We start from the raw sequence: 24,825 nt of genomic DNA, 5'->3' as shown, positions 1-24,825 counted from the left end.
CTTCACAGGTAAGGTAGATGTTGGTGAGAAATGTAACCTAAAAAGAGTTCATTCAGTTCCTTGGAGGAAGAACACTGAGTCTGTCTTCTTGTTGGCTGTTAGCTGGGGGTTCCTCTTAGCTCCTAGAGGCTGCCCACAGATCCCCCATAGGCCCTGTCACAAGGGGATTATTTGACTTTTAAAGCAGTAGGAAAATCTCTCTGACTTCAAGTCTCTCCCTTCAGGGAAGGTCTGGACCCTCTTTAAAGGGTCACTTGTTTAGGTAATCCTACCCAGATAATCTTTTGGATGAACTCAAAGTCAACTTACTTTGGTTTTAGTAATGTCAGCTCTGCCACATTATGGCGACTTAATCAAAGGAGTGGATCCCATCAAATTCACAAGTCTTGTTCACACTCATACAAGACCTGTTCACTAGAGGGGGGGGATCTTGGGAGCCAACTTACATTCTGTCTGCCATGGGTTTGTTCACTGAAAATTCATTAAGCTGTATGTTTATGATATATGCATGATATATGCACATTTCTTTCTAAATGTTTTACCTTAAGAAGGCAAAAATAAGATAAAATGGGAAATAAGCTAGTCCAGCAAGGCAGAAGATGAAGATAAAGAATATAGCAGATGCCATAAGATAACTGTGATTATATATTCATAAGAGATACTACATAGTAGAGATACTAGAATGTAGGGAATATGGGGAAAGGGATAATTAGGAAAGAAGTAGTTCTAAGGTGACAAAATTTTGAGGCAATATTTTATTACAGTCAGAATTATATTGTTTGCTTCCTTTTATAATAGAGAAGGAGCCTCAGAGTTTAAGAGGTAAAAAAAGGTACATGATTGCATATACATATACTTAAATGAGCTATGCATACTTAGATCAAATATTAACCACTGACTATTCTCAAAGAAACCAAAAGGGTAGGAAGATTCAAAAAGGAGAATTGGACTTCTCTGGTGGCCCAGTGGTTGAGAGTCCGCCTGCCGATGCAGGGGACACAGGTTCGTGCCCCGGTCCGGGAGGATCCCACATGCCGCGGAGCGGCTGGGCCCGTGAGCCATGGCCACTGGGCCTGCGCGTCCAGAGCCTGTACTCCGCAGTGGGGGAGGCCACAGCAGTGAGAGGTCCACGTACAGCAAAAAGAAAAGGAGAAAAAAAAAAAAGGAGAATTGAGTGGAAACACTTCTACAGAGAAGCCAGTTAAATTGGGGTTTCAAAAAAAGACATTTAATTTGTCTGAAATAATTCATTGGTAATCTTTGCAATGACAGATTAAATGAAATGTTGAAAAAAAAATAAACTGATTTAAAAGAACTTTTATAGATAATGTTTGGAAAGGCAAATGAAGGTTCAGACAGTAGTTCATAATTCTACTATTTTAAAATGCAAAAGTTAAAAAAAAAAAAAGGAAAAAACCTCCAACAACTGAAAAGTGATAGCTTAAACTATGGTACACCTGTAGAATGAAATATTATATAGTAAATTTTAGAAATATTATTTTTGCAGTCATATATTATCATTGAAACAGAGATAGTGGATATCCAAAGATTTAAGAATTTTAATCATGAAGAAATTGCATAAAACATAAGAGAAATATTTTTATTTTGTATTTTTGTTATTTTAAAAATGTTTTAAAATCATCAGTGAGTGTCATTTAAGGGAGAAGTAAATAACTGTATAAAACATAAAGCTTCAGGCATCAGAGGATAAATTATACAATCCTTAGAAATTGAGAGAAGATTCACAACAAAAAGCAAATCAGAGAACAGGCTGAACACAAATTGTCAATACCCAACAAGGGCATTTCTCAGGTCTTCAGAAAAGAAAAGGGGAAGAATAGGTCTCCAACTCCATCATTTAGTTATTGAGAATATGTCTGTTAACATTTGGAAATAGTTAGATGTCGAGTAAGAAAATTTCCTTCAATTTCTATCTATTTTTGAATTTGAAAGTGCTTCCTTCACAAACATCTGAACTCTGTCCCTCAATAGCACTAAAAATGCGAAAAGTGAAGCAGCCTTTTGAGCACCTCACGTTTTTAGATGACATTTTCCAAATTACATAAATTAAGAAAAACATAAAAAACTTCAACGTGGCTTTAAGCCATTTTATACTGCACATGTTTCCTGCCTTGTAACAATTTAGACCATATTTCTATTTCTTTTTTTTTCTTTTCCTTTTTTTTTTTTTTTTGCGGTACACGGGCCTCTCACTGTTGTGGCCTCTCCCGTTGCGGAGCACAGGCTCCGGACTCGCAGGCTCAGCGACCATGGCTCACGGGCCCAGCCGCTCTGCGGCATGTGGGATCCTCCCGGCCCGGGGCACGAACCTGTGTCCCCTAACATCGGCAGGCGGACTCTCAACCACTGAGCCACCAGGGAAGCCCCATATCTCTATTTCTTGAAAGTGATCTTGTCTTTAATATTTTTAATAGAAGAATGGACAATTGTTGCCCTAATTTTCAACTTTGATCTTTCTTGCTAATATTAGGGTCACATTCCACACATTCTGTTATCTCAGTAACCTGCACATATGATGAATCCACTGTTCACAAAGAGATTTCTCACAATGTGTAAAGGATGGCTTAACAATTCCTTTGAAGAATAATGCAGTCATGGATTATTTTTCACTCTTACTGAGCTTTATTTTATTCTCCTTCCTCTTGCTATGAAGTATTGAGGATGAACTGAATCTGCATATGAAAAATATGTCAGATTCAGAATTTTGTTTAAATTAGTAGTGATATCTTGGACTGAGGGAGAAGTGTGGTACTCAGTATATGGATAAAAGTGATTAATTAGCTAATCAAGGAATATATTAAAGACTGCATGGGCTTAAATCTGCCTAAGGAATTGCTGTAACTTTGGATGCTTTTGCACACATAAGTATTTAAAATAAGGAACTTTCATCAAATGCCTATCATTTAATAGGCATCAGGAAATAGAAATCTGAATAAAGACCCATCAGGAAATAGAATTCAAACTCAAAGTAAAACAGCTTAAGTCAGCATAATCATCAATATTTTCTTAATTTGCTAAAAATAATAATGATTTTAATTGAGCCAATTATTTATGCAGGAAGAAACAGTTCAAAGAGAAAACTAGGTTTTCTTTATTTTGTAGCTCAGATCAACTCAGGAATTAAGTAGGGATTGACAAAAAACAAAAAGCATGCTTCTTTTCTCAAACCAGAATCACTTGATTGATTAAGGACATGCAATGTGTTATAAAATCTTTCATCTCTATGTCATTATTCCAAGCACCATCAAGACTAGTCATGACTAAAAGTTGTTATAATGTGATGGATATTAAGTGACTCATGAGAACTTGCTAGTGGTCTGATTTCAAGTCTTGGAAGGCAGACTGCCATATCTCAAACTCGTGCACAGGACAGTTATTAATTTAATGCATCAGACTTTACTAAATAGTTCTTTGGAGTGAACTGTCTGCCCTCAATAAAGTAAATCCTACAAAAATTATATTAAGAATTTATGCCCCTGCACATCTTCTTGCATGAATAAACACATTATGATTTGCCTTCATTTGAATAGTATATTTAAAAAGTTTTTTTTGTTTAAAAAACCAATCAAATAAAATGGAGTCGATGCATTATTAAAAGCAATAGATGAATGTTTCCATTAACTTTTTTTTCCATGCTAGGGTTATAAAATAGCCTAGTGGGAAGTTTGCCACCATTATTCTTCAGCTAAAAGTATCAGGGCAGGCTAAGCATCCTGACATATCCATTTAACCCCTGCTTTGTAACTAAAAGCTGAACATTTATCAACCTCCACATCCTTGGCTCTTTGAATTGCTTAGAATGAGCATCTGTATTCAAACATATGCTGTGGGTAACTACCAAGATATTTTAGTCAGTTTCGCTTAGTAGCTGTTCTGTAAAAGTGAGATGAGTAATTTAATAAGCAGCTTTCCTTGACTCTAATACTCTTCCCTCAGTGTATGTCAACCTCAGCCAGAAATGCAACCTAAAAAGCATTCACTGCTTGTGAGACATGAAAACGGAATAATGATTTATGCAGAGGACCATCTTCCAGGCGCTGACAAGTGCCCACTGTCCCACACAAGTCATCACCGCCACTCTAAAGAGAACAGATGGCTTTGCACAAACCACTAACAAAGAAGGAATTCTGCACAGATAGCATGAAACTTTGCCACTTTTATGAACACATCTTGTTATAACAAAGTAATAAAAAGAACTTGCCAAAATGCAACAAATATGAACTTTGGTCTCGCTCCTTAGAAAACGAAACTGAGGTTAAAAAATCTTTTAAGAAATGGGTGAGGGTAAACTACATCGTTTGTTATTTCCTGTATTAAAACAAATAGATATTCTCACAATATGAAACCAAAGCAAATGCCTTGATGTATTTGAAAATTCAGACTGTGAAGCTATCAATACAAGAAAAAATTCTGGGTTAAATAATACTATGCCCAATATTTGTTCATAGAACTATTTCAAACGCTTCAGAATTTTAAATTCAGTTAAAAATGAATGCTAGTTATGTATTTTAGAAAATATTTTTTTAAGGAGAGCACAATAGACAACATCCTGGTTAGTAGTATCTTTTTGATGTTTCATGTAAAGATTCCATGTAATGATTATTCAAGGCATGTATTCCCTAACAGTCCCCCAACAGATGGTACTTTTGTTATGATGTATCAATCAATTTCCTTTATATTATTACCATACAGCATATTCAGTATTTTGGATTTATAACACATTCCAAAATTTATAGGTGGACATTTTTATTCCAAAAGCATATTCATTCACCATTGAATCCTAGAAAAATGAGTACAGATAACATAATCGTGGACCTATCTGGTAAAGCATCTTAAACCTCCTTTGGAAAAACAGCAACAAAAAATTTGCAAAAAAAAATAGAAAATTTTCTATTGCAATGTTTCTTTTTTACATGGTTCAAAAGAAGATTGGACATTATAGTCATGGTTAAAACTGTGACATTTTGCTGAGTTTGCGGTCTTGGCTGCCGTATCTTCTGGACCATCTACACAGCATGCAGTACATGCAACATCAGCATCGGCATCCTCTAGGAATTTTGTAGAAATACATACTTTCAGGGTCAACCTGTACCTACAAAATCAGAATCTGCATTTTAGCAAGCTATCCAGGTGATTTACATGTGCATTATACTTTTGGAGGCACTGCTCTAGCCTTATGGTTCTCAAACTTAACTCCACACTAGAAAAATCTGAGGAGCTTTGAAAAATTAGCCATAACTGGGAAGCATGCCCAGACCAATTACATCAATCTGTGAAATAAGTGTGAACAATACAGTTCAGGGCCCTGATCTTTTTGAGAATACGTTCTAGTATTTTTCCCTCTAGGTGCACATAAGTCCATATGCAGAGCATAGCCAAAAAAATATAATCATTGAACAATACCAATAAATGTAGTTAATGCTAAGGTTTCAAAAGCCAAACGGCTTTGTTGAAAATATGAGGCATTGTTTGATTTGGGTCATGATCTCTTTTTATTGAACAAAGCACTCTCAAAATCTCTCTATTCTCTAAGTTCATAACAATAAAAAGAAACCCAATTTCAGATTTCTGAGGCACAAATTGATCTGCATGGCATTGTTTCTCCAGTCTGTATCTTTATCAATATATGAAAACATGCTTTTTCTTCTCTTTTTGCCATTGCTCAGCTGTAGGTCACTATAGAGTAAACACAGAGGAGGCTTCATGAAACTAGATAAGAAAGCCAACCAGAAACTTAGAACAAAACAAAGACAAAACCTAATAAACAGCAAGGGAACTGAAGAGGAGTCCTGAAATGGATTTGACAAAATCTGAAATAACTTGATTTTTAACTCGAGATACATTGTACAGATTCATGGCAGTATGAACTGGGGTGCTTAATAAAATGAAAATGCCATCTGCTATGAAAACATGTCTTCTATTTGAAATCCAACAACAATTGTTCATGTAGAATTAGGTAAATTATAGATCAATTTTGTGGTATTCTGGGATGTTGGTGCAGGTAACATTTAAAATATGGGAGTAGCTGCATATGAATCCATATATATGTGTAAATATATATATGCACATATATGTGTGTGTGTGTGTGTATATATATATATGTATATGAATATATACAACAACAAAGCAGGAGCAACATTTTACCTGTAACCTGAAACAGAAATTATGTACTGGAAGCAATTGTCTATACATTAGCCCTTAATCTTTTCTCACTTCAATCACTGGCATTTATAACCTAAAAGCCATTTTAGACAGCTGTTTATGCTAGTTGGAACTCTTTCTATGAAAAAAAACAAACTGATCGTAAGCATCTCCTGTGCTGCTGGAATCTTCCAGAGCACGGCTTATTTTCAATCCTGACAACTTAAAGAGTCCTGACATCACCTCTTCAAGGTAGTAATAGAGCGCCTCGTCACCTGGAGCCTTCACTGACCTGCTTTTCATTTTAGACCACACCACTAGTCCACGAATGCCATTTCTCCTTTCCTGGGTCCTAGGCAATATGTGGTGATTTAATTTCTGGTTGTAAATATAACCCTACCTGGTATGAATGTTCCCTTCTTGTAGATAAACTGAGGAAGTATAGTCACATTGGAGTGGGCTAGGTCAGACAAATTGCTGACAAGGCTCTCCTAGACCCTGCTACAGCACAAGTTGGGTAGGAGCTGACAAAGCTTTCCAACCCCAGAATTTACTTATTCCCTTGTCAGGAAATGTTGATTTAACACAGGGCCAGACTTTCTCATGTATCGTTAAATAGGTTTGAGTCACAAGATGGAACGATGATGGACACTGAACTCTCAGCACCAGGTTTGGATGATGTATTTGTGACAGAAAAGGCCCTTGGTGTTTAGCATCAAGTAACTTTTAAGTGGTTAGACAAAAATATAGTGATCAAGTTCAAAGGCCTAGAAAGGACATGTGATTTACTGCCTCTCCCACATTAAAAAGAGAAGACTAGTTGACTTTGGATTATTTTAAAATCTGATATTGTGAATGATAGTACTTGTCAAAATAATGAATGTCTGTGTGACTAATGCTGAATTGCCAACTCAACGGACATACGATGATGGTTGTGGTCTTTGACTATACAGTTAAATTTATTACGTTAGAGAAAATTTGTGGCAAGATGCCAAACTCCTCAAAGCCATCTCTTTCTAGGTCACCCTACATCTAGATCCTAGCATTGTTTCTGGAGCAAAATGGGCACTCACTGAATATTTATTGAATAATCTTTTCCCAGGTGTTACTATTATGGATTCTATATCAGCTTCGGACAGGCCCTTCGAATAAAATTATAATGTTTATTATCTCCCAGACTTTAAGAGAACAGAGGGAATGAAAATCTTTGGACTTCTGTAACAGCTGCAGAGTTCAGCTGTGCAGACTTTGTCAATATCATACTTGGTTTCATAAACAATGCTAGTTCTCAGTTTACCCACCAAAAGGAGAACAAGGTGCCTGAGTTCACAAACAACATTTAATCTACTGCCAGCCTGGCAGGCTGTCCTTGGCAACTTGGATTTTAATATTCAATGTTCTTTCAGACAAATGCAAGCCTTTTATATGGGTAACGATAGATAAATCCCAACACTTTCACAAAGGACTGGCCCACAAAGAAAAGAAAGGACAAACTGGTGGTAAATTATGGAAGCTAAAACCACACAGAAGAAATTAGTAAAATGAGAAGACAAAACAAGAGAGCATACAGTATTTAGAAACATTTTTTGGTTGTTTACTCTACTGTTAAAAGTATAGCTGCAAAGAATACATATTATTTTAACTCATAATATTTGTTATTCTGCATACACATTGTTACAAAATATAGCTCTTGGCAAAAACGTTTAAGATCTGTTAGAATCAATTTTTTTCAATCCCAGTTATGTCTGTGGTGAATAAAATAGGGTAACAGTAGCCCAAGAAAAAATCATATTTTTCCTTGAAAGTTCATTGCACATTCTTTGAAGAAGTGGTACTATTAGAATCTTGGGTGAAATCTAAGTCCTTATACCAATCTGAAAAGAGCAATAAATAATATGTTACACTTGGCTTCATACTTGCAAATTCAAGTTTCTTGGTTTAATATTGTGATTAACAGAATACAAATGTTCTAGCTTTCAGGGCAATCACTTTGAAAAATCTGGATGTCTCAATTCCTAAATGCCACGTGGGTTGTGTGTGTGTGCATGTGTGTGTGTGTGTGTGTGTAAAACAAACACTTTGTAATTGCACTCTGATGTGTGTGAGTGGTTACTTAGCATACCCCTAGCGATCCAGTTAATGAAGTGTGCACTGTCCTAAATTGTAAGATGTCCCTTTGTTATGTTGATTGTTACTTCAGTGCTCCATGAAGAAAACTGCTATGTGCTGTTAGTCTAGAGAGAGTCACCCTGTCACACACACTGTGGAATGAAGGGGCAAACTTTCATGTCACTTTCTGCTAAAGGTTTTATTGCCTCTTACTTGAGATCCTTTCTGAGGAATTTGATGAGTAGAAGAAATGTCAGAAGAAGATGAGTTAAGGTCTGCTACAATGCCCCCTTCAATATCATATCTCAGATGTGAAAGCCATCAGTGTGATAATGTATTTTCTCTAAAGGTCACTTTTACTAGAAAATAAATAAGGGTTTTGATGATAGGTTAATCAGGGTACATGTTTTTGGAAAACAATTACTTAACATCATCATCAGTTATGCTTCTGAACACCATACTTTCACAGTTTCCTTGAACTCAATTCTATATTCTTTCATATCACAACATGATATTATTTTTACAGGTGTTTTTTGCTTGTTCATATATTTATTTGAGATTTCATATATTTCTGAGATGATTTATAAATTTTTCATCACTACTACCACTTCTAAGAATATTTTCTACTTTATCTTTGGTAAGTTCTAGCAATGGAAATAATTTGACATCTCTGTGTAGGAATGTCTGTTGTTAAGTAAGCACCTTTCCCATCCTCTTCTACACTTTTCCCTGGGGACCCAGGGTAATCCCTTTAGGAAGATTCTAGGTTAGATTTTACGGATGAAAAGCATTGAAAATCCATTGTTCTTCGGTGGGTTCTGCAAACTGGCACATGGAAATGTGCACACTTTAGATGTGAGGTTTTGCTATCTGTCTTCAGATGAGCAGATTATTCATTTTAGTTCTACATAAAGTTGAGATAATAAGTCAGAGTGCTTTTTCAGATCTTGGGATCCCCAGCTTTTCTAAAATGTTATGTAGATTAAACATTTCCTGCATTATATTTCCTCCTGTTAAATATAGCCAAAGTATGCTTTCTTCACTGACCTACACGGTTTTAATATTACATATGATATTGAGATCTATTATCTAATAATCCTTAATATTAATATGAATATGTTTGCCACCTGCTTTTCTGATTTAGCACCCAAGTTTCTAAGGCTGGCTGTGGTATTTTTACAAATGGGAAAATTATCACATGCTGGTAATACAGTGCTTAAATTCAATCCTTCCAGCCTGATTTTTAACTGAGGAGCCAGTATCTGTTATGAGACTACAAAAATGAGTAAATCAACATGCACAGTTTTAAAGAAAATGTCTAAAAACTTATTTCATGACTCTTGGACACCCCTTTCTCATTCAAGTAATATTTTAAAAATCAGAGGGTTAAGTGTTTTGAGGAGAATTTTTGCAGTTAGTTTGCTGTTAGTTAGTTGGCTGTTAGTTTATTTGCCATTAGTACTGTTCCGTCTTTCCTCAAAGAGAAGTGAATCTACTCCTTTTTTCAGCTCAAGGTTAAAGGGCAGAGGGCTTTTCCCAGGACTCTAGCTGTTCTACCTGTATGGGGGTCACTCTGGCCCATGGGCTTCTGCAGGGCAGAACCAAGAGAGTACTAAAACCCTAGGACTGACCTGATAGTCCAGAGTATTGGAGCAAAGGATATGTGTTTCCCATGATTCAGATATGTGCCATGTTGGAAAGAACATTCTGGTGAGCAACTTCTTTGTGTCATGTCCAAGAATGCTGTCCAGATGGGTGGGGAAATCTCAGCTAAAGGAAGCTGCAGTTAACTACCAGATGCCTAGAGAGAAAGAACTGTTGCAAGCAAGCAACCACCTTTATTAAAGATGTGGAAATGTCTCCATCCAAAATGAGATACCTATATAAAAATCTGGCATGAGATAGTTTATTTCTGTTAAAGTTTGTTTGTTGTTGTAGTTTATTTCTGTTAAAGTTTCTTTGTTGTTTTTGTTTTAATTAGGGAGTTGTGTCATATTAGTATTTCTAAACAATAGGTGCACATTAGAATCACTGGCAAAGCTTAAAACAAAACAAAACACGACAAAACAAACACCAAAACAACAAAACACTGAAGTCAAGGCCCCAGCTCCATGAAAACGAACAAACAAAAAAGACAACAACAAACAATAAGAAACCTGCAAAACAGAGGGTCCAAAGGAGGAAACTTTTAAAAAACTTTTGCCAGATCCAGAGAAAGTGAACTCAATGACAGGTGAACTAGCCAGTTCGTTTCTGTGAAGGAGGAAGCAGAGAGGAAGATCAATGCAAAGAAGCTGAATGTAAAATGGTGTCAAATCTGCCGACGTCACTCAGCAGTCTCCCTCCATCAATCGAGTTCTAGTCTCAAAGCGAGAAAGATTTTATACTAAATCAAGTTCATAGTATTGATTATTATCTTGCAGTGAACATTCCATTTCCTGAACTAAGATGTGCTAAGGCAATGAGAAGCCACATGTTTATCTATTATGAAAGAACAGAAAAGCCATGGAATCTATAGGAATTTCCATGCAGGAGCGAGTCAGATTATACCCATTGAATACTGCTGAAAGAAATGATGGGAGATTCCTCGCTGCCTCATCTGCTGGAGAACTGGAGCTTTTGCCAACACTTGCAGTTGTGCAAATAGGTTGGGGAAGAGATCCTGAAAATGCAGCTGCCTGCTAAACCAATTATAACAAATTGCTGTGCCTCCCAACAAACTGTGATCTCCCCACCAGCTTGTTCTAAGCCTTACCGTGAAGGCAAAAGAAACAACATACCCAATAAGAATCCTGGCAAAATTAAGTATCTACATTGGAAGAGAGCGACAAGGTCCTTGTATTGCTTGAGATGTAATTATGTAAAGTAATTTTATAACTGTTAATAATATCTTATAAAGTAAGCAGGGAACCAGCAATCCAGCAGAAAAGCAAAGGGGGAAGGAAATGTTGGAGACAATAAAACTCAGTCAATGCAAAAGAAATCATGAAAAGAGAAAGTGAGCAAAAATGAGACTGAAAGAGTCGGACAAAGAGAAAACATCTAATTAGATGTTAGAAGTAATCAATATAGGTCAGAATTCACAATATATTACATAGATTAATATGTAACTAAAAGATTAATATAATGAGGCTGCATAAAGATACAAAATCCAGCTATATGCTATGTATAAAGAAGTCCTTACATTATTAGGAAGTAAATATTGAAACACAAAGGATAGAAAATGCATGCCAGAAAAATAATAAAAAGGAAATATACTTTGACTTAATTAATATCACAAAACAATTAACTTTGCTGGGAAAAGATATTGTAAGTGTAGAGTAGTATAAAAAATAATGAGTATATTCAATTAATGGTGATTAATGAATACAAAATTTCTAATGCAAATGATCACATAACTCCAAAATACAAAAATGAAAATTTGACATAAATTTGAAAATGGAAAAAAATTTAAGTTTTTTTCTGATTAAATAGATCAAAAAATAAACTAATAAAGGTTTGTGTAATAAGACCAACACAATTAGAAAACAATTAGAAATTCTCTCATGAATATATGTAGAATATTATACCCAACAATTTGTGTTCATATTCTTCTCAAACAACGTTAGAAACTTATTTTTTTAAGAGGCCATGTTCAAGGTTATACTTTAACAGTTTTAAGAGACAATTTAGAATAGAAACAAAACATACGAAGTACATACATATTATTTGTAGGGCAGGAATAGAGGCATTGACATAGAGAACTGACATGTGGACACAGGGGTGGAAGGGGAGGGTGGAACAAATTAGGAGATTAGGTTTGCCATAAATACACTACCATGTGTAAAATAGATAGCTAGTGGGAACCTGCTGCATAGCACAGGGAGCTCAGCTCGGTGCCCTGTGATGACCTAGATGGTTGGGGTGGGGAGGGATAGGAGGGAGGCCCAAGAAGGAGGGGATATAGGTATACATATAGCTGATTTATTTCATTGTACAGCAGAAACTAACACAAAATTGTAAAGCAATTTTACTCCAATAAAAAAAAAATTAAAAAGGGAACCTAAGTCAATAACAAAATATAGCACATTCTTAAGAATTATAAAAATCAAATTTAATAGAGGTCACACATGGTTCACCATAGTACTTGATAATTTTAAAATTTATATGGAACAACAACAACAACAATGACAAAAGTCCATAAATAGACCAAGTAATCTTAAAGGAGCAAACATAAAATGGTTAGTTTAGTGTTAAATTTTTTGGTTTATCATGGAAATAGAGATCCAATTTCTTAGACAAATTAGGAAATCCTACATGTCATGTAGGGTTTCACTCTTCCAATCAACACAGGAAACCTAGAAGCTATAAAAGAAAAAGAAATCATATTTGGCTATATAAAATTTAAAACTTTTGTAAGACAAAAGAAAAAGGTTTGGATAAAAGTTAGGATACAAAAATAAATAGAAAGAATGTTTGAAACTTGGATATCAAATAAAAGATTACTATTTCTACTATGAAAAAAAAAAGTGCAACTTGATTACAAAATTAAACCCAAGCCAGCATATAAACAGAAAAATAATGTATGAAAAATAATCACAAATAGGAAAACCAAATGACCACTCAACTTATAATGTCAAATGGTGTGTTAATCTTACTGGTCAAGGAAATGAAAACTGAATTCACAATGATATATCACGATGCATCCAGCTTAGTACCAAAAAATGAAAAGAACAATACCTTCTACATTTGGTGGAGATGACGGGGGTGGTTCTGGGAACTCTTCCGAATGACTGAAAATCAACACAGTTTTTAAAAATAAAGTTTTACTCAAACACTTAAAATTTATATCAAGGTATCATACAAATGCCTAAGTTAAGCATCAAAATATCATAGCATCTGCATCCATAACATCCACCACAAGGGACAACAAAGAAAAGTAGTTGAAGATAGAGCATAAGAAGAAACACTTTAATATACTCCTATCATTTTAAGTCAAACCAAGTGAGATAGGGGAGAATATACAGACACTTAACACCACATAAATCTAATTCCAATATGTTGTACAATATTTTTTGAAAGCAGGGATTTGACATTCTTTTGTACATGGAGCATTTAAATAATGATTATCTTGCACATGGAACATTCGAACAATGATTATCTACTTCCCCACAAAAAAAGCTTCAATAAATTCCAAAAAGAAGAAATAGTACAAAAAATATTCTATAATCTCAACGGAATAAAACTAGAGATAGACAATAAATCAGAAATAAAAAAAAAAAAAAACACTGCAGATGAAAATGAAAAAACAAGACAACATCAATAAAACTCTTCTTCAAACAACTCTTGGGTCAAAAGGAATTCAAACTGCATTTTCACCTAGGATACAACTAGAGTAATTATCATAAGCCTAACTTATAATTCTAAATTTTCATATTAAATTAAAAATAAAAATTAACATTTTCAACATATGACTCAAAAAGTTAGGGAAAGAGCACACAATAAGGAAAGAAGATGGAATAAAAATTAACAAAAATTAATCGATTAGCAGTAAAATAGTATAACACTTGGTTATTGAATCCTAAAGCCAATTCTCTGAATAAAATATTAAAATAAATCACAAGTTCTTATTATAAGGACAAGAAAATATATTTTCTGCTTTTTTTGTATCTATATGAGATGATGTATATTCACTAAAATTACTGTGGTAATCATTTCATGATGCACGTTATGCTGTATGTCAACTATACCTCAATACAGTGCTGTATGTCAACTATAGCTCAATAAAATGAGAAGAAAAAAATAAAACGTATACAGTGCTGTATGTCAACTATGCCTCAGTAAAATGGGGAAAAAATAAAATAAAAAAAGCAGCTGTAGTAATCAGAAATAAGGAAGAATATACAACATACATACACAATTATAATGGGAAAATAACCATTGGCATATTGGGTGTTTAAAGAAACTTAGGAATAACTTTGCTCAAAACTATAAAAATGAATTTGAGGTCAACTTTGCTCAAAACTACAAAGATAAATTTGAGGTCCTGGGGCTTCCCTGGTGGCGCAGTGGTTGAGAGTCTGCCTGCCGATGCAGAGGACACAGGTTCGTGTCCCGATCCGGGAAGATCTCACGTGCTGCAGAGCATCTGGGCCCGTGAGCCATGGCAGCTGGGCCTGCGCGTCCGGAGCCTGTGCTCCGCAGCGGGAGAGGCCACAACAGTAAGAGGTCCGCGTACTGGAAAAAAAAAAAAAAAAAATTTGAGGTCCTGAATGAAGTAGACAATTTAGTATGGACATACATACAGTAAATACTCATAGAGCATATAAAAGCACTAAATGAGCAAACAGCTCATTGAAAAAAAGAGAGAAATTTGTCCAAAAACTCCAAAGTCCAGATAGTATAATGGGGAATTTAAATTTTAAGGAACAGAAGTTTCTACACATATTAAAATTGTTACAGAAAATAAAAAGAAAGATTTTTTTTAAAGTTTACATATCATAATGCTCTAATTCTTCAAAGATGATGCAAAAAAAGAAATACAATAAACTCATCTAACTGATTAATGTACAAGCAAAAATATCAACTATTAGCTAACATAAACTAGAAACATATTAAAATAATAATAAAAAATGGCAAGGAATAATTTTTCCATCCTCAGGAATGCAAAATCTTTTGATATTTTGTGAAGAATATATATTATATAGAGTAATATATACCACTTATATATAATATATACCATAATATAATTATAGATATTAAATAGATAACATCCATTTATAATGACATCAAATCATTAATAAAATATGAATAGATAAATATTTCCATAATAAAAATTATTAGAAAAAATATGATAGTGAGAAGGCAGACAGGTAAATGTAAAACAAATGGAATGTCCAGAAATGCACCTAAATGTTATAAAATTTTAGTATACTGTAGAAGTCAGGAAGTAGATTCGATAAATCAATGACAGTTATCTGATGAAAAAAATAAACTTGAATACGTATTCACTCCAAATGGAAAACAACTTTAAAGATAGAAACTAGATTCATGAAAGTGACAGAAGAAACAATGTGAAGATTGCTTTACCAACATTTAGTGGATGAGACCTTCCTAACTATGACCAAATTATATGAAACTGAAAAAGACATATTTGCTTACATGCAAATTTTTGACCCCACAAAATTTTAAAAAAATCCTCTAGATAAGAAAACAAACCACCATTAGAAAGACATTTTATTAAACAAGGGAAAATATTTGCAGCACTTAACTGAGACAACTATATAATTATAAAAAGCTATTTCAAAGAAAATAAACGGCACAATAGAAAAAAATAAGCAAAAGGGTAAATAAAGAGTTCATGGAAAAGCAGATACAAGTAACTTTTAAACATAAGAAAAGACGTTAGGCCTTCTGATAACAAATAAATAAATGAAAAAAAAAAGTCACTGAGGTATGATTTTCCCCCTATCAGATGGGCAAAGATGCCAGTGTCGGATGACATTATGTCAGCAAGATGGGGAATAAGAGTAGCTGCCATTTACTGCTGGTGGGATTGCAAAGTGCACTGTGGGTAAAATGCATGGTGGGCAGATATTTTATCTTCTCAAATAGTGTATCTCTTAGAATAACAATTATCTTTTAAATCAGTAAAACCCCATTGTGGTGTGTTTAGTTCAAGTACATGCACAAATTTTGAAGTGACACGTGAACACCTCAAGAAAAGTCAAGACAAATTATATAGAATGGATTTACACATAGAATGCATACAGCCCCAGAAAAGACAGAGGGAAATGAAGAGAAAATTGGAAGAAATTGTCTCCAAAAATATTGCTAGAGGAAAATGTTAAAATGAAGACTATTCTGTATGGTAATCATTTTATACAAAAATATAAATATCTAGCTAGCTAGCTAGCTCCCTTGCATGCACATAAAATATCTCTAAAAAAAAAAAACACGCAAGGATGATAGTTTGGTAGTGTGGAAAAACTGAGTGGTTAGGGTCTGAGGTGGGAACTTCAAATCACTGGTCATTGAGGTGGGAGGAAGTGTTGTCATAATATATCTTTTTTGAACTTTTGAATTTTACCGTGTTTCCTCATTAACATGAGAAAAAGGGACTAAGAAAAGTTGTCAAAAGATTTTATCGACCATTTCCTTTTTTTCTAAATCGATTGCTCATTAAATGTAATACAGATGACCTCCATTAAAGATTATCATTTAATGATATGTTATGTATTTAATTTTAGCAAAAACTATGTTCCTACCATTTCACTTGCTCTATCCCTAGAAATTAATACACAAATTGGAACACAGGAAAAAAGAGCAACTGCAGATGTTGGATTGACTTAAGGAGATCCAGAATCTCTTTGGGACATGGGAGATGGAGGGTAAGCATGCTGACCTCCAGATCTCAGAGCTGATTCACTACACTGAGGGTGCAACCAAGCCTGCTGACCTGTAACCCAGTGAGTTTCATAGTCAGAGACCCTGAGACAAGAGGTAGAGAAGAGCTGAACCTGAAAGCTCAGGAATTCTTTAGGCAGTGGAAGTTTAAGCATAAGAAATTAGAGCTAGAGTTGGAAAAAAAAAATCTGAAATTCTCCAGCAACTGACAGACAGTAATAATCAGGTGTAGAAGCTATATTCCTAGAATATTTTTTGTAGTGAGTGACCATTCATTCATCCTTTGAGCAAACACTTGAGTGCCAAAGACTTTACATCTTGCTATTTCAAGGTAAAATATGATATAAAGAGTTTAGCAATTATTTCCATAAATTGATATTATTCTTTAACACTCAAATGAAAGAAAAATCACTAAATCTTCCTTACATCAAATGACTTTCCTCTCAATGTATGTATTATTTTTTACCATTTATTTTTCATTCTTGATGTAAATATATTATTTTACAGTAAGCAATAGGTTGCCAACTTAAGATAGTTGGACTTACTGATTTTTCAACTTTGCCATATGTGAAAGCTATACACATTCAGTAGAAACTATATTTTGAATTTTGATCTTTTCCCAGGCTAGCAATCTGTAGTAAGATACTCTCTTGATGCTGGGTGGGGTCAGGGAGCCATAGCTCCCAGTCAGTCACAGGATCTCAAGGGTAAACAACCTATATATACGCGTACAACCATCTTGTACACATATAACTATTCTATTTTTTTTTACCTTCAGTACAGTATTCAATAAATTACCTGAGATATTCAACACTTTATTATAAAATAGGCTTTGTGTTAGAGGATTAGATGATTTAGCCTACCTGTAGGCTAATGTACGTGTTCTGAGCACATTTAAGGCAGGCTAGGCTAAGGTTGGATGTTTGGTAGATTAGGTATATTAAATGCATTTTCGACTTAGGATCTTTTCAACTTATAATGGTTTTTATTGGGACATAACCTCATTGTAAGTCAGGGAAGATCTGTAGTTGTTTTGGGAGATGCATTCTTTGCTTTCCACAACATGTGAATTAATATGAAGTATACTAATCTGGGATGTTATGTGTTAGGAAAATTATATTTATTATTCACCTAAGAAATATTTTATAAACATGCGCATGTGTAAGCCCAGTATTTTGTATCCTGAGAAGCAAACATTAATTACTGAAAGGCAGGCAGCTGTGAAAATATTTTCCTCCTATGATCAAGTTCTCCTCACATGACTGATTTATTTGTAGAGTAAAGGTAAAAAGGAACTCAAAATCCGTATCAGATGGGAATCAACTGGATGTGATTAAAGCTAAAAACAAAACATACTTCATAAATACATTGTTTCAAGGGCATGCTTGAAAATAACAGAGGTAACTTCCCTAAGATTTACTTCTCTGATTCATTTTATAAATTGAGTTCTAAGCTTCTTAGCATATATAATGCATCCTTTTCTCAGAAAACAGGGACTTGTTTTTAACATATGGACTTCTTTTGTATTTAAGCTTGAATGTATAAAGTTCTTTCTCAGGGCCTTATATTCATGAGTACACTTCTGTAGCATTAAACATCCAAGAGATGTTTAAGCAATTAAACATTTAAGCAATTAAAATTCAAGGTAAAGTACTGGAGAGGTTTGAGGATTAGTTGAATTACAATCACTCCAGAAAAGATATATTGGAAAGAAAGGGCAAATTGGAAGTAGTAAGTGTGGTAATTGTTGAAAACATAGGCAGCAAAAGCAGGTTGGACTGAAATATTAAGCACTGATTATGGGAAACATTGTAGGAGGTAATGCATTTCTTTTAGATATAATTTAAAAATAGCTCAGATTAGGGCTTCCGTGGTGGCACAGTGGTTGAGAGTCCGCCTGCCGATGCAGGGGACACGGGTTCGTGCCCCGGTGCGGGAAGATCTCACATGCCGCAGAACGGCTGGGCCCGTGAGCCATGGCCGCTGGGCCTGCGCGTCCGGAGCCTGTGCTCCGCAGCGGGAGAGGCCACAACAGTGAGAGGCCTGCGTACCGCAAAAGAAAGAAAAAAAAAAAAAAAAAAAGAATAGCTCAGACTAGAGAGGAGCACTGGGTAAATTTCAGTATTCCTGAAGGGGTTCCATACAATGGCAGTTTTAATATATGTGCAGATTTAACAGTAAAATGTTTAGTAAGCTATTAACGACATACACAGATTTTTAGCATGGAAGGACGGGGTTCCCCACAGACTGAACCAAGTATGCCTAAAAGAAGATTATGATGTAAAATATCAACCAATTTCTTCAGCACAATATAAGTTAAACTTAATAATAGAACACATTTTAAGTAAATTAATCTTAGTATCAGAAAACAAAAAAGGAATAATACATAAAAATAATAAAAATGTACATGTTGAATATTTACAAAACATTTTATATAATGAAAATATATAGAAAATTAAAACACTTGTATACTGTGTATATGTGCATTGTGTGTGTGTAATAAACTTTCCTCTGTATCCATCAACAATTAATATTAACAAATATTTTGTCTAATTCACATATCATAACACAATAATATAACACAGTAAGTTTATAAAGATTCCATTTCCTAAAATACAGATAGAAATTATCTTGATATAAATTTGAGTAGAAGATATTCCTTCAGATTAAGCTCTTGGAAGGTTTCCTTCTGTGATTATAATCAATGAAGAATATTCTCCAATCAAAGAGTGTATAACTGATATCTCCACATGTGGAATTAAAAACAACCCAATTTACATTTCTGAATCTTTATATAAGTCACCACATTAAATTCACACTTTAATAACCACTGAGTTATTTTCAAAACTAATTTTGAGGATAGAGATTAAAAATGAAATTGTTCTGATACTAACCTTCTTCTGGTACAAGGTCAGGGTTATCACTGCATGCTATTTTCACTCTCAAATTCTACAACCTTTTCAAAATTGTCTTTACTTCTCCTAAGATGCTAGTTGCTTTTATTGTGAGATGTTCTTTATGGTAAGCAACTGATGGAATGTCCATGGCCACATTTGCAACATAAATTTTCCTTTCTCTTCTAAAGAATCTATCCAAAAAGAAAATTTCTTTAAAACAAATATTTCTAATCTGTTTAATTATTATAATAAAGTGAACCATAGTGAAATAAACATTTCTAACTCAACCCTAGTTTTGATTATAAAATATATTAACAATATAACAACTTGGCGTCCACTTTGAAGTACAATGCTATATGATTTAGAAATAAACTTTAGTTTTCCAGTTCTCTTAATAGACAGTTCATTTTTTACCTAAGATATCCTCTGAGATCTCTGCGATTCAAAGATGCCAAGTATTAAATTTTAGTTTGAAAGTATTTAAGAGTATGTATGAAAATCTCTTTAAAGAGATTTAGTAAATTCAATGGCCAAAATGAATAAGACTGCAAAATAAAGAGCTTAAATACACATCTAATGATTAATTTTAGTTACTTCTGCATAGCTACATTTTATACATCATTTTGTGGATCCTCAGCAATTCATTGTGGTGTAGTCATTTATTGGTAATTATCTCAATTCATTAAAGTGGAAATTCAGATTGGTTCTACAGAGTGCTTCATTTATGGAGAATTTGACTAAGTCAAAAAGTAGCATTCTTGCAGTATGGTGATTGTAAGCCATTTGTGTCATATGTTTATGGAAAACTGTTTCAAGTTTTATAAACTGGCTAAAGTTTTGTAAATGATTAAATTTCAGTAAAAACAAATGAGTAAAAACTTACATGTGAAATTCTATGCAATATGCAGTGGTATGAGCAGAGTATAGGGGGACTTATTATCTGGTCATGGGGACAGGTTTATGAATATTACGCTTTTAATGAACCTCCACAGATTATCAGGTGTATTTTAACACATTTTACTGACGTATTCCACACAGTAGAAGTATATGGCAGTTTTGCCTTAAGAACTTCAGAAATTTTGATCTTTGGGATCTCATTCTTGAGTATTTTTGAAAGGTTAGAATAAGATAACCCTGGGATTATCAAAATAAATTATTTAGTAGTGTAAAATAGGAAGTACGATACTGTTAAAGACTTTTCAAAATTATTTTTCAGGTGTTATTCATTCAGGGAGATATTGTCTTCCTAAAATTCGGTATAATCTGTATTGAACTACCCCTGAATTCACCATTTGTGAGCAATTCCCCATCCTACTCACCCTCAGAGGTTATGTATCAACATATTCATAGTAATAAACAAATTGATAGCAATAAATTACATCTTTTTGAATAAAATAGGAATCCATGAGTCTACACCAAAGTAAATAGACAAGTTAATTATAAATGGAGAGAGAGGAAAGTTCTTCCTCAAAATCGAATGGTAACTAATAAGTGTAGAGAAGTGATTGAAATAGTAAATCTCCATTTTTTAAACATAAGTGAACACTAAAACTAGTATGTAAAAGTTAGATGAGTGATGTAATATTTGCATAGCCTCAAAGTACTTCCCAGCAGAATTTGTATTAATTATAGAGGGGGAAATGTTACACTAGATAAAGCTAGCACACACCCTTAACTAAGTGATCAAAGTCAGTATCCCCAGGAAAGTTATAGATTGACATGCAATGAGGACACAGCATCCCTTCTGTGATATTCTTGCCAAAAATACATACCGTAATCTGATCATGAGGAAACATCAGACAAACTCAAATTGAGGAATATTTTTCAAAAAGACTGGCCTCTAGTCATCAAAAATTTAAGACCAGGAAGATCAAATAAGCCTGAGGAATTATTTCAGAAGGAAGAAGACTAAAGAAACATGGTGATCAATGAAAGGAATGATTGAAGATTAGATTATTGGGACAGTTGGTGAACTTCTATCTCAGTAAAGGATTTCGGGGACTAAAGCTTTGCACTGTCCCTGCAGTGTTTCATTAAGTACGAAATTACATAAAAACAAAGAGAAAAATATTGCACAGCTACCAATATATAAAGTGACTCCTAGCTTCTTGGAGGATATATTATTAAAATAAATTTATGGTAATGATTAGGGACTGACTGTTATTTATACGTCAATCCTTTATTATGCATACTTCAGTTCTAACATAAAGTAAGTTTCTAATTTCTTGACTAGATTAACAGACATACTAGCTGGGGAAAAGGAGAATTTTTCTGTGATTAGCACAAAGCCGACAATCCAAAGGAAAGAGTATTTCATTAAACAGTCCTTGGCAGAAATGAATTTGCCATCACATTGCTATCACGATGCTTTCAGATGTATGTCTATTACACATGACACATACTTGATTAAATATTCAAACATCATCAGCCAAATAATTATCTATCATGGAAACAGTCTTTTCAAAAGTATAGATATTACTATATTACATGTGAAGTAGAGTCTGAGACAGATAACCTGATGCTACATAGTGTCTTGTTTTAATTTTGATGTTGAGATGAGAGAGATTATCTAACACAAACTTAAAATCATCTTTTATGGTAAATATATATAACCCTTCCTCACATGTCCAGCAGTTCATCAGTAATCAACTTTAAGATAAATGTGAAATTATAAGTGATTTGTCATACTGCCGTTTTATGGACTGTCTCAGGTATAGGAATCTATAACAACTTTAAAAAGACTCAACAAAATTTAAGTGTGTGTGTTTTATTGTATAATAAGCTTCACCCCATGAAATTTTATTCAGATCACAATAAAACGTATTTTATTCACCACATCAGGAGAAGAATCAACACTGAACAGTTTGAATGTTATGTTCATTCAAATTTGTTATGACTGAAAAGGAAAGGAAAGAGGTTTTCTATGCAGTTGTATTTTTTCAATTTCAGTAAAAACAAATGAGATTATATTAGTTATGTGAAAACACCTGAGTTCTGGTATACAAGTCTTGTTTTTAAGATTAAGTGTAGGTGGAAAGTTATTTAGAGGATATCATTATCTTGTGGACTCTACCAAAAATAGTGAATAAAAGGAAATGTAACAATTTATCTTTAGTAATCCAAACTGCCCACTTCTTGTTAAAGTCTAAGATTAACATCTGGCAAAGGAATCTCATAATCACAAATTCTAGTTATCCCTTCCCTTACTTTTATAAGTGCATAGTAAGCAAATGTGAGTTGTTCATTTAGAGAACATCTCAGTTCTTTATAATGATAAAGAGGGTGTACTTTTCTAAAATTCCCTATATAGTCACTGTAGTGGGCTTCCATGATAAAGATAATGCTATAACTTGATTGGACCATTTTAATTTTCTCCTGAGTACATGGAAAGACTCCATTTCACCAGTCCTCTATCAACTAGGTGGGACAAAGTGGCAAGTTACAGACAGTGGAATATGGGCAGAAGTGCTGTAGTACACTTTCACACCTGGCCCTAAAACATATGCTTCCAATTTATCCCTTTATTTTCAATGGCAGGATGGCAAGTGCCTTAGTGGCCATAAAACCAAGAAAATGAAAGGAATTTTCTTCCCTAATTTACCCCTTGGAGGAGAGTGGCCCAAGAGAGTTGTGTGACCAAGAACATCCATACTGGACTGAAAAATAAACCTAAATTATGTTAATGCATTGACATTTGGGACTGTTTGTTATATCAGCTCATCCATCTGACAAATAGAGTTTTCTGTTTGAAACTCTATGTAATCTGGAAACAAGTGGTATGAGAGTACGAGGGTGTGTGTGTGTGTGTGTGTGTGTGTGTGTGTAAAAGTGAGTCAAGTTATATACATTTCCCATTGATGGTGAAACACTGAATAAATGGATTTTCCCTCCCATTTTGCAGTTCATTTTATAAGAAAGACATGCATTACAAGCAACAAATCCCAACTGTGATTTATTTTTAAAAGGAAGTTGAATTCAACACAGATTTGGCTCCGCTTTCTCACTGTCTATATCCATAGCCCCATGTAATCAATGCTCACTGATGTTCATAATGATGACTCTGATTGGATACAAGCTGCTTCACCCTTTCGTCAAGATTTTATCTTAGTGCCAAATTATGAAAATGTTAAGTCTAATGGACCAGATATTATTTTCAGATATTAATGCCCACATAAAGTATATAGAGCTTGATATGTGGAGGGTGAGACTTGGCAAGCCTCTCACACACTGATCATTCGGAGAACAGTTTCAGGTCTCCTGCAACATTAGCAGAATAGACACCTAATATTTAGAATGCTTGCCAGTACATAGAGCATTTTACAGGAATCATCTGATTTTTTATTAGTTATCTATTTTATACATATTAGTGTATATATGTCGATCCCAATCTCTCAGTTCAACCCACCACCTCCCCACCCCCACTTTCCTCCTTTGGTGTCCATACGTTTGTTCTCTATATCTGTGTCTCTATTTCTGCAACTGCAAAATGGTTCATCCATACCATTTTTCTAGATTCCACATATATGTGTTAATATACGATATTTGTTTTTCTCTTTCTGACTTACTTCACTCTGTATGACAGTCTCTAGGTCCATCCACATATCTACAAATGACCTGATTTTGTTCCTTTTTATGGCTGAGTAATATTCCATTGTATATACGTACCACGTCTTCTTTATCCATTTGTCTGTCGATGGGCATTTAGGTTGCTTCCATGACCTGGCTATTGTAAATAGTGTTGCAATGAACATTGGGGTGCATGTGTCTTTTTGAATTATGGTTTTCTCTGGGTATGTGCCCAGTAGTGGGATTGCTGGGTCATATGGTAATTATATTTTTAGTTTTTTAAGGAACCTACATACTGTTCTCCATACTGGCTGTATCAATTTACATTCCCACCAACAATGCAAGAGGGTTCCCTTTTCTCCACACCCGCTCCAGCACTTGTTGTTTGTAGATTTTCTGATGATGCCCATTCTAAGCAGTGCGAGATGGTGCCTCATTGTAGTTTTGATTTGCATTTCTCTAACAATAGGAATAATCTGATTGAATCCTCTCAATGAACCTAAGAAATGAGAACTCTGATGATTACCCCCAGTTTACAGATTAGGAAACAGAACCAAGAGGCCACTATTCTGAGCCCATCATGGAAGGAGCTTTCCTTTATTCCTCAAGGTGGCCTCAAGTCTTTCCTCTCTTTCTGTTAAACAGTAAATACCTAGAAGGTATTCTTTGAAGGGCTAAATAAATGAAGAGCTAAATAAGCAAGAAT

This window comes from Grampus griseus (assembly GCF_964374135.1).
Source record: "Grampus griseus genome assembly, chromosome: 5".
Lineage (NCBI taxonomy): Eukaryota > Metazoa > Chordata > Mammalia > Artiodactyla > Delphinidae > Grampus > Grampus griseus.
The sequence above is the reverse complement of the archived record's forward strand: the minus strand, read 5'-3'. Positions refer to the sequence as shown.